The 14,955-nt window shown below is 39.1% G+C and overlaps 1 protein-coding gene across 2 annotated transcripts in view; it reads left to right on the forward strand.

The window, feature by feature from the left end:
• The first annotated feature begins 1,642 nt into the window (after nucleotides 1-1,642).
• The window catches only part of ZNF131 (zinc finger protein 131), a 296,575-nt gene continuing 283,262 nt past the window's right edge, over nucleotides 1,643-14,955 (forward strand). Inside the window, exon 1 of one of the 2 annotated variants that reach the window (XM_053701252.1) lies at nucleotides 1,643-1,698. The gene's annotated coding sequence lies outside the window, so the exon portion shown is untranslated. Of the gene's footprint in view, nucleotides 1,745-14,955 lie in introns of both variants that reach the window. The other variant, XM_053701253.1, reaches the window with a different exon arrangement.

Raw genomic sequence — 14,955 nt, forward strand, 5'->3', positions numbered from 1 at the left:
TCTCCAGACAGGCTCCCATCTTGTGGAACTCTCTGCCTCGCTCCACAAGACTCTCTTCTAGTTTTAAAAGCTTCAAGTGCTCCCTAAAGACTCTACTGTTCAGGGACGCATACAACCTACGCTAACCTTTCCTAATACCAGTTCCTCTCCTCCACTGCAATCCCCTGAACCCCCTTAGCATGTAAGCCTAATAGTCCAGCTGTTTGTAGATCACCTTCTTAAGAGCGGACTACAACAGTGCAACTCTTGGCAGGGCACTCTACCCATTTGATCCCTATAATTGTTTTGTTGTACTCCGCATTTGTTTATAGCGCGGCGGAATCTGTTGGCGCTCTACAAATAACCGATAACAATACAGGGTCAATGTGACTTTAAAAGGGCCACACTGCTTGCAAATGCTGAACATAACCAGCACTTACTGCCTATTGATTTGTCCTTCTGCATATCCCTGCCATGAGTAACTGTCTGAATAAGCATCCATTGCCATACACCTTAGACTGAAGTGTGCTTGGTGTGACCTCTCCAAGCCTCCACTTGGGTAAACACCAGGTGAGATGCAATAATCATTAGTGAGGGATTACATAATACTGTAGCCTATGGTCTGCTGCCCAGTCAAATCCCTACACATAGAGATGACCCAGCTACCTTCTCAGCTGTGTTGAAGAAAAAAAAAACCACTGTGCCAATTCCACCAGGTCCTACATATCAACCACTTTCACTATTTTTGTAATGTTTCCATTTTTTTTTTTCCATTTTAAAAATATTCATCCAAGTCATTCACCCTACTCATCATACTGCTTTCAACGCATTTCTTTTCTTCTCACACCCTTCTGTTCCTGGGTTACATTTTTCTACTTGCCACACTTTTTCCCCAGAAATCAATTCTTCCTCTCGCATTCTTGGCAATAGTACTTTTGTCATTTAACAGCCACTCACAACTGAAAACGAGATTAGCTCTTACTACCACACAGTACTTATTGTGTGACAGCACAATAAAGCATTGCTAAAGGACAATGTTACAGTAAGCAAATAAGTTTTACATTCAGTGGGATGCCACAAACCCAGGGTTTTGTCATCAGCCAGGTATTCCTGGACAGCAGAATTTCATATGGTGCAGGGAGTAAAAATAAATGCAGCACACCTTTTCACAGAATTAGATATCTCTACATCTTTAAATAATTTATTTTCGATTACGTTGTCCCTTTAGATGTGAATGATTTCTGCCCAATTCAGATAACTCAGACTAGACTAAGGTCATGATTTGTTTGGCGAAGCATTTATAGCGTTATAATCCAACCAAAGGACGCGTATATAATTGTTAAAAGGTGGACGTTCTACAATAATTCTCCGTAACAACTTATTGTCAATAATAAGTTACTTATACTACAATTTTAATACCCTGTCAGAGACGGTCACAAAGCTACGCGAGCAGCCTCAAAAACGACATAAATGAAGCTGCTCCTTCCTTTGAATAATTCTAGGTAGAACGACTCTATCCCGTGCCCTAATGGACAGGCCAGAAATGCTAGAAATTAATGTAGCGGTTCCGCGCTGAGCGTTTTGACTTCTCCGCCAGGTCACAGGCCGCAATGACGTCACTTCCCGCGCGAGTGCCGCCGGGAATCCGTGTCGCCCGCCCTTTCTCCATAGCCATCGAGAGACGGGAGGAAGAGGCCAGAGGCAGCCAATCTCACAAAGGTCGGTGAGTGACCGGATAGGAATACCCGAGCGTTCTCCGGCTTGGGTTGGTGACGCTGTTTTTCTGCTATGACGAAAGTGTGTAAACCGTTAGCGTGCAAGAGGGCAATTTTAATGCGCGATTTGATGACGTAATATCGGCCGGCTACAAGCGTCAGTTACACATAGACTTTGCGGCAGCTGCGTGATTGTAAAACAGTAACCCCCGTAGCAATAGCCAGGTATAATCCGAATTCATTACCCTTCGCCGCTATATATTACTCCAGCGCCTCCTTATTTTTCGGGGAGTCAGAACAGCAGGATGAGGGCGGGTAGGTCAGGCCTTCCGGTCTGCAAGCTGCTGCAAGGATTGGGCTAGAAGTTGAAGTAATGTCTAAGCTGGTAGCCAATAGGAAGCGGGAGGGCGGTACAGAGTCAGACCAGGAGAATGTCACTGAACCTTGAGAGGGAACTAGCTTTGCTCCTGTTTAACTGCCAATCATAGAGTTGTTCGGTATCATTTGTTGCATATTTTTAAAGTGCAAATGGAAATTATTTTGTTTCTGTTTCTCCATATAGAACTGTAGCTTATACAGTAATTTGCACGATCAGGTTACTCAAAACATGTTTTATTGTAAACATAAACTAGTACTGTACTATCAGTTGTGAACTTCCTGCTAATGCTCACTGGCTGATAAAGACAACTTACCTACAGTCCTATTGGTGGAGAGAGAAAGTCTGTATGTCACTAGGGCATCTGGGAGGTCACAAAAACATACATAAATAAGCTAATTCATTGTTTAATTTCATTTCCATATTTTAGATGGAACAACGAAAGACATGACTACAATGTCCCAAAAAGATGTTTGTGCTTCAATTCATTGTATTAAGGTTTATAATGGATGTGGGTAAAAGCCTGAACCATGTCTAATTTATACAGATATATACAAATGTAAGTGTTTTCCACACAAACACATCCAGACACTTCTGGATCCACCAATCTTTTACACAAAAACCTCTGGGTCCTTTCAGAACCAACACTTTTTTTTACAAAAAAAATAGCCGGATCCATGTCTAATTTAGACAGATTTACACAAATGTAAGTGTTTCCCACACAAACACATACAGGCACTTCTGGATCCATCAATCTTTTACACAAAAACATCTGGGTCCTTTCAGAACCAACCATTTTTACAGAAAAAAGCAGGATCCTCTTGGATCCATGTCTAATTTAGACAGATACAAATTGAACTGTTTTCCACACAAACACTTCCAGACACTTCCGAATCCAACAATATTTTGCACAAAAACATCTGGATCCCACCAGAACCAGACTTTTTTTTTTGCGGAAAAACAGTTGGATCCATGTCATATTAAAGGGCCACTAAACCCAAAATCTTTCTTTCATGATTCAGATAGAGAATAGAAATTTAAACAACATTACAATTTACTTCCATAATTTATTTTGCTTCATTTTTTAAATATCCTTATTTGAAGAAAAAGCAATGCGCATGGTGAGCCAATCACATGATGCATCTATGTGCAGCAACCAATCAGCAGCTAGTGAGCATATCTAGATATGCTTTCCATCAAAGAATATTAATTTAGATAATATAAGTAAATTAGAAAGATGTTTAAAATTGCATTTTCTTTCTAAATCATAAAAGAAAAAATGTGGGTGGCATGTCCCTTTAAGAAACACACACACACAAATTCAGGTATTTTCCAAACAAGCACATTAAGACACTGCTGAATCTAATGCTATTTTATACAAACACATCTGATAACTTCCAAAAGCCGCATTCTGCTAGATCCATCTCTAATTTAGTGTTTTCCATGCAAACACATCTATGCACTGGTGGATCCATCACTATTTTTGACAAAAAAACATCTGGATTCTACTAAACAGCTGGATCCAGCCGGATCCATGGATAACTTACACAGACACACACACATCCAAATGTTTTCCACACAAACGTATCCAGACTCTACTGGATCTAATGCTATTTAAAAAAAACAACATATAGATCCTACTAGAACCGACATTTTTATTACAGAAAAATAGTCACAACCAGCTTGATGCATGTCTAATGTAGACAGACACATATAACTAATGTAACTAATGCTATTAGAGAGAAAAAAATCTTATCCTCTAAGAAACAACTCTTTTTACAGAAAAATAGACAGACCCTGTCTGATCCATATCTAATTTAGACTGACACATACAAAATCCAAATGTTTTCCATGCAAACTCATCTAGACATTGCTGGATCCAATGCTATTATTCACCAAAAGACCAGGATCCAACCAGAATCAACTCTTTTTCACATCTAAACAGCTGGATCCTACCGGATCCAAGTCTAATTTAGACAGGTACATACAAATCCAAGTATTTTCAAGACAAACAAATCCAGACACTCCTGGATCCAAAGCTATTGTACACAAAACATCAGGATCCTACCAGAACCAACTCTCTGCTGAATCCAGTGCAATATTTACACACAAACAAAATGTGTTGGTTTTTGTGTAAAATATTGTTGAATTCAGAAGTGTCTGAATGCATTTGTGTGGAAAACACTTACATTTGTGTATCTCTGTCTAAATTAGACACGGGTTTGGCTTTTACCCACACCCATTTATAATTCCTATATGTTCGATGCAGAACAAACGAGATAAATAAAATTAATGTAGAACAATAATAATTACACTTAGAAAACATATATCAGGAGTAAAACAAACAATTTACATTCTGTTATCATTGACGTAATGCCCTCATTATTTTCTAACCCTTTGGGACATTTTTGTATTCCCATGAGGACTAAAGATAAATGTATCGTCAAAAATGTATATTGAATGGAAAAGAAAAAGAAAAAATGTACTTTATTATTTCAGATTTAGAGCAGCATGTGCTTTCCACTTCTTCAATATTTAATTTCAACCTGCAATTTTAACCAAATTGTAAAATTTAGTCTGTTTCCCACCTATCTCCTCTTGTACCAAAAAGATCACTTCTTTTGGTCCTAATAGACTTTCTTTTTTGTAATTTTTGTTTATCCAAAATCAGATTTTTAACCCATTTTTTGTGTAATTTTTGAATACAAGAAACAAAGATACTAAAGGAACACCAAACCCAAAATTTTTCTTTTGTGATTCAGATACAGCATGACATTTTAAGCAACTTTCTAATTTACTCCTATTGTCAATTTTTCTTCATTCTCTTGCTATCTTTATTTGAAAAAGAAGGCACCTAAGATTTTATTTTTTTTGGTTTAGACTCTGGACAGCACTTTTTTTATTGGTGGATGAATTTATCCACCAATCAGCAAGAACAATCCAGGTTGTTCACAAAAAAATGGGCCGGCATCTAAACTTACATTCTTGCTTTATCAAATAAAGATACCAAGAGAATAAAGAAAATTTGATAATAGGAGTAAATTAGAAAGTTGCTTAAAATTTAATGCTCAATCTGAATCACGAAAGAAAACATTTGGGTTCAGTGTCCCTTAAGAACTAGATGGGTAACCCTTGATTAACACTTTTAACAATACTCAATTTTATTGCCTTTTTTTAACAAATTAACCATTGCTGGTGTAACATAAGCTAAATAACAATTTTTGTATGGGACTCCTTCCACAAAGAAGATAATGTTATTTTTTTCCACTAGTTTACGGCTCTTTTAAATCTTGTTGGGTAATTTGTTCATCAGATGTTACATTTTTGTTCCAAACAATCTATTAATCTGTACTCTGTAAAAATAGGATCGTATACCATGGGACATTGGAGGGAGTACCCTTTTTACAAATATTTATATTGGTTTCTATTTTTCCTAGGCTCCAGTCCCACCTGCTACTACAGCCATAATACTACTAAGAATATAGCGCTGAGTTTGTTCCATTAGAAAAGTTTAGATTCCCGGATTTTCTATAACCGACAACCACAGAGATATAGCACAGAAAAAGCTTAGATGCCTTCTTTTTCAAATAAAGATAGCAAGAGAATGAAGAAAAATTGATAATAGGAGTAAATTAGAAAGTTGATTAAAATTGCATGCTCTATCTGAATCACAAAAGAAAAAAATTGGTTTTGGTATCCCTTTAAATATGTTCTTGTGATTGAAATAGCTGACTTTGCTTGTTGAAAACACCACATAAAATGTAACTTTTTTTTTTTTAAGAATTGGCTCGTCTGACTATCTGCTCTCGATTGCCTTTTGACTTTTGGACTCTTTATTATTTTTGTTTTTTAATAAAGGTGTGATTAATTTAGCATTTTACATCTCTGTCTGGTTTCTGGTACTCTGACATTACGCAAGGGCCATGAATCCCGACAGTGCTAATAATCCACCTTTACCCAGCATCATTTCCAGAATGTAGGGACAGGATCACTGCATGGATCAATTTGCACTAGCCCTGTAAAGCCTTCTGACTTGCACTGCATACTTGGATCAGAGCGCCCCACAACCTATGGCTGCTCCTGCTTCTGTTTCCACTGCTGCACCTAGTCCTATCAGGAGCATGTCCGGTTCTGCACCTTTATCCCAGTGATATGGAGGCGATCCTAATCAGTGCAGAGGTTTTTTGAACCAAGTGGGCATATACTTTAAGATGTTGCCTCAGGCGTTGTCCCTCTGACAGAGCTAATGTGGGATTTATCATCTCATTGCTCTCTGACACGGCTCTTGCTTGGGCTCATCCCTTGTGGAAGACTAATAAACCTCTTATATATAATTACCCTGAATTTGTGGCCTCCTTTCGAAGGGTATTTGATGTTCCGGCTCGCTCCTCTTCTGCTTCCAAATTACTCATGTCCATTCAGCTAGGTACGAGATCTATGCCATTGAGTTCCGTACACTTGCAGCAGAGGTAGGTTGGAGCAATAAAGCCCTTCTGCAGCCTTCTCTCATGGGCTTTCCAATGCGATTAAAGAATAATTTACTGCCAGAGATTTACAAGAGGATCTCCAGGCCTCGGTGTCTTTTCTAATCCTAATTGACATCAGATTCAGAGAGAAACCCTCCTTCAAGTGCCTCCTTTCCAGTTGTCTCCTGCATTTTCGTTCCCACGCATGCCTCCCTCCCTTGTGGGAGACTAATAAACCTCTGTTATATAATTACCCTGAATTTGTGGCCTCCTTTCGAAGGGTATTTGATGTTCAAGCTCGCCCCTCCTCTGCTTCCAAATTACTCATGTCCATTCAGCTAGGTACGAGATCTATGCCATTGAGTTCCGTACACTTGCAACAGAGGTATGTTGGAGCAATAAAGCCCTTCTGCTGCCTTCTCTCATGGGCTTTCCAATGCGATTAAAGACTAATTTACTGCCAGAGATTTACAAGAGGATCTCCAGGCCTCTGTATCTTTGTATCTAACCTAATTGACATCAGATTCAGAGAGAGACCCTCCTTCAAGGAGCCTCCTTTCCAGTTGTCTCCTGCATTTTCGTTCCCACCCATTTTCGCCTCCCTCACCTCCAATGTCTCCTGATCCTGAGACACAAGGTACTGCTGGGCCTATGCTGCTGGGATTCACTCGCCTCTCCGCGGCAGAGATGGTCTTTAGGAGGAGGAAGGGGCTCTACCTCTATTTTGGCCTATAAGGACACATTTTAAAGTCTTGTCCTACACGTCTTACCGCGCCTAAGGTCCTGTTGGGGGCAGACCTTGGGTGGTTTATCCTCATTCCTGGAACCTAAAAAAAGAGAAACCTTTGGTCACGGTTGTTTTTTACTAGGTGGACTCCTCTATTGTTACCCAGGCTATTGTAGACTCCGGTGCTGCGGGCTATTTAATTGACAGTGCTTTTGAATCACAGCACTCCATTCCAGTACAACCTCGGTCCGCTCCATTTGCTATTGAAGGCATTGATGGCAGGCCCCTTCAGCCCGCACTCGTTACTCATGACTGCTCCATTATCCATTGCTGTTGGGGCTCTCCATTATAAAACTCTCTCGCCTCTCTTTTCTCCTTTCCTGTAGCAGAGTGTGTAACGCTGCTCACTACTTCCAGACTCCCTCTTATGGCCAAACTGGAAAACATCATCAGAGAGAGACAGGTTGCAGTCCCAGCATGATGATTTCATCACTCTCTATTTAACTGCTTCAGTCCTGTTTGCCATTGCCCTTGTGTTGTCTCTGATCTCTCTGTGAGTTCCTGTGTTCCTGACTCTGTGTATAACCTGGCTGTTTGACATCTCTTCTGCTTCCTGATCCCTGTCTAGTTCCTGTCATTGCTGATCTTCGTATTCCTGACCCCGGCTTGTCTGACTACTTGCTTTGGTCCCTGGCCCGGTTCATCTGACTATCTGCTCTTGCTTTAACTCCTGGCTTGTCTTTTGGACACTTTATAAAAATTTTTTTAAAAAAAATGTGTGATTAATTTAGCATTTTACGTCTGTCTGGTTACTGGTACCCTGACTGGCAGATATACAAAAATAAAATCGACACAAATAAAAAAACAAAACAAAAAAAAAACCTCTCCCACTTAAAGCCTGCCCTTCTACCCACCCCTTCTATTCATGAAACATTCTCTTACATCTCTTCTGTAACAGAGGATGAAGTCTTCAAACACCTACCTTCATCTCATCTCACAAACTGTCCACTCAGTCCAAAAACATTTAATTTCTTACCTTTTCTTTTTTTCTGCTTTTTTCCCCCCATGCCCTAGTCAGTCTCTCACAATTGCAATATTTCCTGATATATTTAAACATGCATCAATCACATGAATCCTAAAAAAGATCTAGCTCTATCCCACCATTCCTTCCAACTATTGGCCACTCTCCTGCCCTTTGCCTCCAAACTATTGGAATGCTTAGTCTATAACCACTTATCTCAATTTCTCTCAACTAAAGCTTTACTTGATTCCATCCACTCTGGTTTCTGCCCCACTCAACAAAAACCGCTGTCACTTATATCTTCCTTTGGGTACCAGTACCACTTGTATGCTGATGATACCCAAATCTATATTTCCTCTCCTGGTATCTCCCAAATCAATCAAACAGATTACCTACTTTTTCTTTTCTGTTTCCTCATATTACTTCCATCTCAAACTGAGCTTCTTCTTATGCCCCCCATCTCATGGACACCTGACATTTTTCTTACTGTAAGAGACATCATCCAAGGTGTTACACCAAGACACCTGAGCACACAATGCAACATTTCTAGATTTCACCTTTTCTTTAAGCAATAAACTACCAAAAGACTAATTAATTTGATAATTTTTACCACTGCAACCCACTAATAGCATTACAAATCGAGCCTCTTGCCCCACCAATTTATCATAAATGCTTCAGCTGGACTCATCATTTTAGTTGCTGTTCTATATCAGCTGCCCCACTCTGCTAGTCATTTCACTGTCTCTCCTTACACTTAAGAATACTGTTAAAAATATTAACCCTAACCTATAAAACAACCTTCACTTCACTTTCACTCGTCTCCAAATACTCCCTGACCTACGTTTCTCCACTCCTGTTATAATTTATATACCTCTCTCACCTCTAAGACTTCTAACACACACTGCTCTTGTCCCCTGGAACTCTCTACCCCCTCTGTCAGGCTGTCAGTAACTTTGTACTTTGAAACCCATTTAGAGAGGATTACCCATGTTCATTTGTTTTGGTTAGCCTGTTATGTATCTCACAAATCTTTGTCATTGTATACCCCCACTTATGTACCCAGCGCTATGTAATTTGGCGGCACTATACAAAAAATATAAATGACACAGTTAAAGACAATATTCTTATTGCAGCTTTAGAAACAGACAGTGAACAGCGCTGGTATTAATGAGTAAACCTGCTAAACCTGTGTGATAAAGTGGAGATAAGATACACTGATGTTATACATCAGATAAAGTGTAAGAAAAACAACATAAAATAATGATGTAGTCCTGAAGGCAGAACACTGTGCGATGTACGATCTCATCAAAAAATTGCCTGCACTTTTAATTTCTACCTGCAGGTAACACTGTTCCGTTCTATCTCGGTATATATATTTACTACGTTCCTCACTTTTCAATTTCCTCCCCCTTCCTGAACTCCAGTGCGGTACAGTGTAACAGCACATTGCAGAAAAGGTAAGTCAGGGCTAAACAAATTTATTATAGGAGTCTAGGAGCCAACCAATATACTTAGGAGCAAGATTTAGTTTTTTTAATAAATGTGTGCTAATATGTGTGTGTGTGTGTTTTAATGTGTGGGTATGTTAATGTGTGGGTGTGTTAATGTGTGTGTATGTATGTGTATATATATATATATATATATATACACTGTGTGTGTGTGTGTGTATATGTATATCACGCCCAGGACATACTTGAAAACGAGAGAAATCTCAATGTATCCTTCCTGGTAAAATATTTTATAAATAAATAAAATATATATATATATATATATATATGTATACAGTATATATATCTCAGTATATATGTGAAAAAAGAGAAAGAACAAAAACTAGAATAACTTCTATGCCTGCTCATTTCTATTGCAACTCAGGGTGCAAGTTCTTTTAGCACACTATGCCCCTTCACAGAGAAAAAATATCCTGCAGTATATCAGTCTGAATCCTGCCCAATGACAGTCCAGCGCCGAAATACCAGGCATGTAACACTGATATCTGTCAGGAGTCCCTGAATATCCCTTGACATGTATATATTTTATTTTAGTAGACAACTCAAAGTATTGATCTAGGCCCATTTTGGCATATTTCCTGCCACTATTTAACCGCCAAATGCGATCAAATAAAATTTTTTTTAACTTTTTCACAAACTTTTTCACAAACTTTTTCATGTTTCTCACTGAAATGATTTACAAACAGTTGTGCAATTATGGCACAAATGGTTGTAAATGCTTCTCTGGAATCCCCTTTGTTCAGAAATAGCAGACATACAGTATATGGCTTTGGCATTGCTTTTTGGTAATTAGATGGCCGCTAAATGCCGCTGTGCACCACATTTTGTTTTTTTTTGTTTTTTTATATTTCTTTATTTAACATTGTACATATACAAACAGAAAAAGTTATCAGCATTATAAAGCTTTGTTACATAAAATAAGGAAAAAAAGAAAATCTGACATTGTTTTGTCAATTTATTTACATCTTAATCCTAATCATGTTAAACATAGTTTCGATTTTTTTTTTTTTTTTCCTTTCTTCCTTTCTTTTTTTCTTTCCTTTTTCCTTATAATGTTAGCTATAACAGAACTGTACAATTTTTCCTTTTACCCGAATGAGGGGTCATTGTATAATCATATTTCAACCAAGGATAACCCTCCCACGGTTTAGCACATCTATATCAGATGAATTTACAAAAGAAAAAGAGGGGAGGGGAGGGGAGAGAGGGGAGGGAGAGGAGGGGAGAGAAAAAAAAAAAAAAAAGGAAAAAAGGGATTAGTCCTACAGGATCACCAGAGTCCCAACAGAACTAATTCCGAATTCCGGAAAGGGAATATTAAATGGTCTATTTCTCCTGGAGATAAACTCTTAATGAGCATAGACCATTTTTGAAAAAAAGAACAAATGTCTTGGTCGTTGTTCATATCTGTGTCAATTTGTTCTATCATACATTGCTTTTGCACATAATGTTTGATTTCTATGAAACTGGGAGCATTGACGACTTCCGTTTTGGGGCGGTGCAGTACTGTTCACCTGCACACAGGTGTTGTGAGAGGACGCCTTCTACCTGCTCCCCGCCCTCTGCCGTGTACCTGGGAAATCCTCCTCAGGTTGTGTTCGGCGTTTTGCAGAGTTAATCCCCTGCCGAGTGCTGGAAGTCCGCTATAGCCGAAGAGGCTGAGACTGCAGCGCAGTCCGAATTTTAAACAATCCTACTACTCAAGGGTATTGCTGAAGAGACTCACAGGCTGGCCCTGAAAATTAACAGACGAAGTACCCGTGGAGGTGCATTAAGATACTCACCCCCCTGGTTGGGGTTGCTTCTTCCAGTGCTCCCGGGATCTTGATTGCTCCAGGATATGTGCGGCTTTGGAAACAGATACAGTGTCTGGAGCCCCGCAGCCACCCGATAGATCCCCAGTCTGCATCCGGCGAGAGAGGTGACAAGAGTCGGAGGTAAAGTTTGAGCCGCCCCTGCTGGGCTAGTATACGACTGTTGCTTTGTTATTTGAAGCAGATAAGAAAGGCTGCTGTGAATTGCTCAATATATTATACCTGACCCACTTAAAGAACTTTATGCTGCTACCTATAAACGCCTTGGTTTCTGTAACCATCTGAACTAAACAGTCTTGTAGTAAAAGGTGTTTGTATCAGCTTCGTGGCCCTGTGATATTTTATGTACTTGAAAAACTATCCATTCGAGGTAGAATCATCTGTACAGAGAAGGGCCCGGGTTCAGTATAAAGTCACTGCTGGTTTTTCTTCTTGCTGGAGTTGTGAGAGGGTCCGCATCTCTGTTTTCTTCCTCCATTAGCTGACAGCATATAGTCGGTGGTGCTGCTCTCTGGAACTGGGTCTTGTGTGGGCTTATTGTGCCTAGAGGTGCTATTGTAACACAGAGTGGAGCGGCTAAGGAGGTCTGGGATAAAGCATGCTACAATTTGCAGGACTCTAGCCAACATATTAACCTTCTGAGATTACCAGTGCGATAGAGGAAGAGAGGAGGGCTGAAAAAAGGTTGTTAAGGCCAGTTCGAGGCCTATCTTATGGTTGTGACTGTTGTTTCATATTATGATCTGGGCTCTGGTGGCTTTCTGGACAGCTGTGAATCCCTGTTACTTCTGGTACTGGCCCAAAAAGTAAGAGGAAGGAAAGGGAAGAAAAGAAGAAAAGAGGATTTTGACCAAAATGGAAGAATAGGAAATAAAGGAAGATATAGGTTTAAAGGAAGGATAAGGTCCAGCTAATTGTATATCAATAAGAACAATTTCTCTGTGAAAGACTTCTCTGGCCTGGTATGGACGTTACTAGCTGATGGACTATCTGTATATTACTTGTATCAGTTATATTTACCTTGGATGCCTTAATTTTTATTTAGTTTTTTTTTTTTTTTGCTGTTGGTCAAAAGGGGTTCTCTCAGTGAATAAGGATGAGGGATTGCTTCTGGGTGGCTGGCCACTTTGGGTGGGCTGTATTGCATATTTGAGAAAAAGATATTGTTTGTCAGAATATGTGACGAGGGCTGCAAGGGGACTGACCAGTATTTATATCGTTATTATTGTCTGGTGGTAACTGAGTTTAGGCAAAAGATAGCTCTAGAGAGGGTCTTGGGTATCAGGCTTTAATTTCACGTTGTTTGTTGGGTAAAGATTGTTTGTTTTGTTTTTTTTTTGTTTTTTTTTTGTTTGCATCACTTAATTATCTCTGGGTGTGATACCGGATGTTCACGTGTTCTCACTTTATTTTTTGTTTTTTGTACACTCCTTGATTATCCTCAATTTGAGAGCATAAAAAAAGAGTTGGGGACTATCTCCGCAGATTTAAGTGTCTTATCTACAGAGATGAGACAATTTGCCTCCCGAATGCAGGAGGCAGAGGATCGAATTTCAACTCTGGAAGACAGACTCCATATTCAAGAGGAGACTGTCTCTAGCTATGAAACTAAAATCAATTCCATGCAGTTACGCCTCGAGGATCTAGAAGATCGCTCGAGGCGTAATAACATTCGAATTGTAGGCTTGCCTGAGTCCACTGAATTTGATGATCTCATGCAATTTGCAGCTGTTTTATTGCCCCAAGCGTTAGGGTTCCCCCCACAGCAAATACCTTTATCCATAGAAAGAGCCCATAGAGTGGGCCCTAGAAATTACTCAGGTAATAGTAGAACAAAAGATAGAATGGTTATCTTTAAGCTTTTAAAGTTCCAAGATAAGGTTGAAATTCTAAAAATGTTTAGGAAAAAGGCCCCGCTTATGATAGGGAATCACAAGATCCTATTGTTTCAGGATTTTTCCTCTGAGACATCGGCGAGGAGGAAGCTGATGGCCCCGTTCTGCTCCCAACTCATAAAGTCCGGTCTTCGTGCCTGGATGATATACCCGGCTAAGATTATAGTAGAGGACGGGGACAGTAGGCTGACTTTTGCGGAAGTCTCTGAGGTAAAGAATTTTATACATTCAAAACAGTGACAGAGGCTTGTCAGAAGATGCCCAAGGGATGGTATTTGTCCGTAAGGCTTTTTTTTTTAATTTTTTATTTGTTCTGTCAGGAAGTGATATTTGGTGGTCTCCACTAGTGAGGGCGACCCGGCCAGTATGGTTTATTATATTTCTTTTTTGTATAGTGTTATGTTGTGAATGTTGTTGTGTAGATGTAAGGGTGTTGGGTTTTTTTTTTTTTTTTTTTCCTCTTCCTCTCTTCTTTCTCAATATATGTCTCGTTTGGGGTGGCAACTTTAATAAAGTTTGTCTTGAGATGATACTAATAAGCAATATGAAGATTTTATCTTGGAATGTGGGAGGGGTGACATCCCCAATTAAGCGTAAATTAATAATTAAAAGACTTGGTAAATTAGACCCGAGTATAGTGTTTTTGCAGGAAACGCACCTTAAAGCCTATGAAATCCCAAAACTTAAATCTAAATGGGTGGGGGAGGTGGTTGCCACCCCCAGCACAGCTAGGAAAAATGGGGTCGCAATACTTTTTAATAAAAATTTATCATATAAGGTGGTGAACATAGAGAGGGATGAGAATGCAAGATACATTTTAGTCCATATTCAAATTAATGACACAAGACTAGTATTGTGCAACATTTACGGCCCAAATAGGCTTTCGACTGGATTTTGGGAAAAAATGAGGATGAAGTTATTCCCTTACATTAATCAAAATTTGATTATTGGAGGAGATTTTAACATGTCGCTATGCCCGGAGTTGGAGAGATATGGGACAAGAAACTCGGTAGAATACAATAAACAAGCCAAATATTTTAAGAGATTTTGTCATAAGCTAAAGTTAGTAGATATTTGGAGAATAAAGCACCCGGATTCTCGTACTTATACATGTGAATCTAAAGTCCACAAAACCTTTTCAAGGATAGATTTTTTATTGATTGCCGAGTCCTTATCTGTTTTGAAAATAGAGGCTTGTATAAATGATATAATGATCTCAGATCATGCTATAATATCGATCTCTTTTGACACTATCCGGCAGTCTAAAGGTAAAAATTCAGGTTTTTTTCCCCCTAAATATCTGCTTAATAATGTAAGATTCTCACAGTGGTTAAAACTAAAGTGGAAGGAGTATACAGTTCACAATAGCTCTTATTATGATAAAATAGAGATATTTTGGGAAGCGTCCAAAGCATTTTTGCGTGGGGAAATTAAGGCATATCTCTGTGTCCAAA

Source organism: Bombina bombina, chromosome 2 (assembly GCF_027579735.1).
Source record: "Bombina bombina isolate aBomBom1 chromosome 2, aBomBom1.pri, whole genome shotgun sequence".
NCBI classification, from domain to species: domain Eukaryota; kingdom Metazoa; phylum Chordata; class Amphibia; order Anura; family Bombinatoridae; genus Bombina; species Bombina bombina.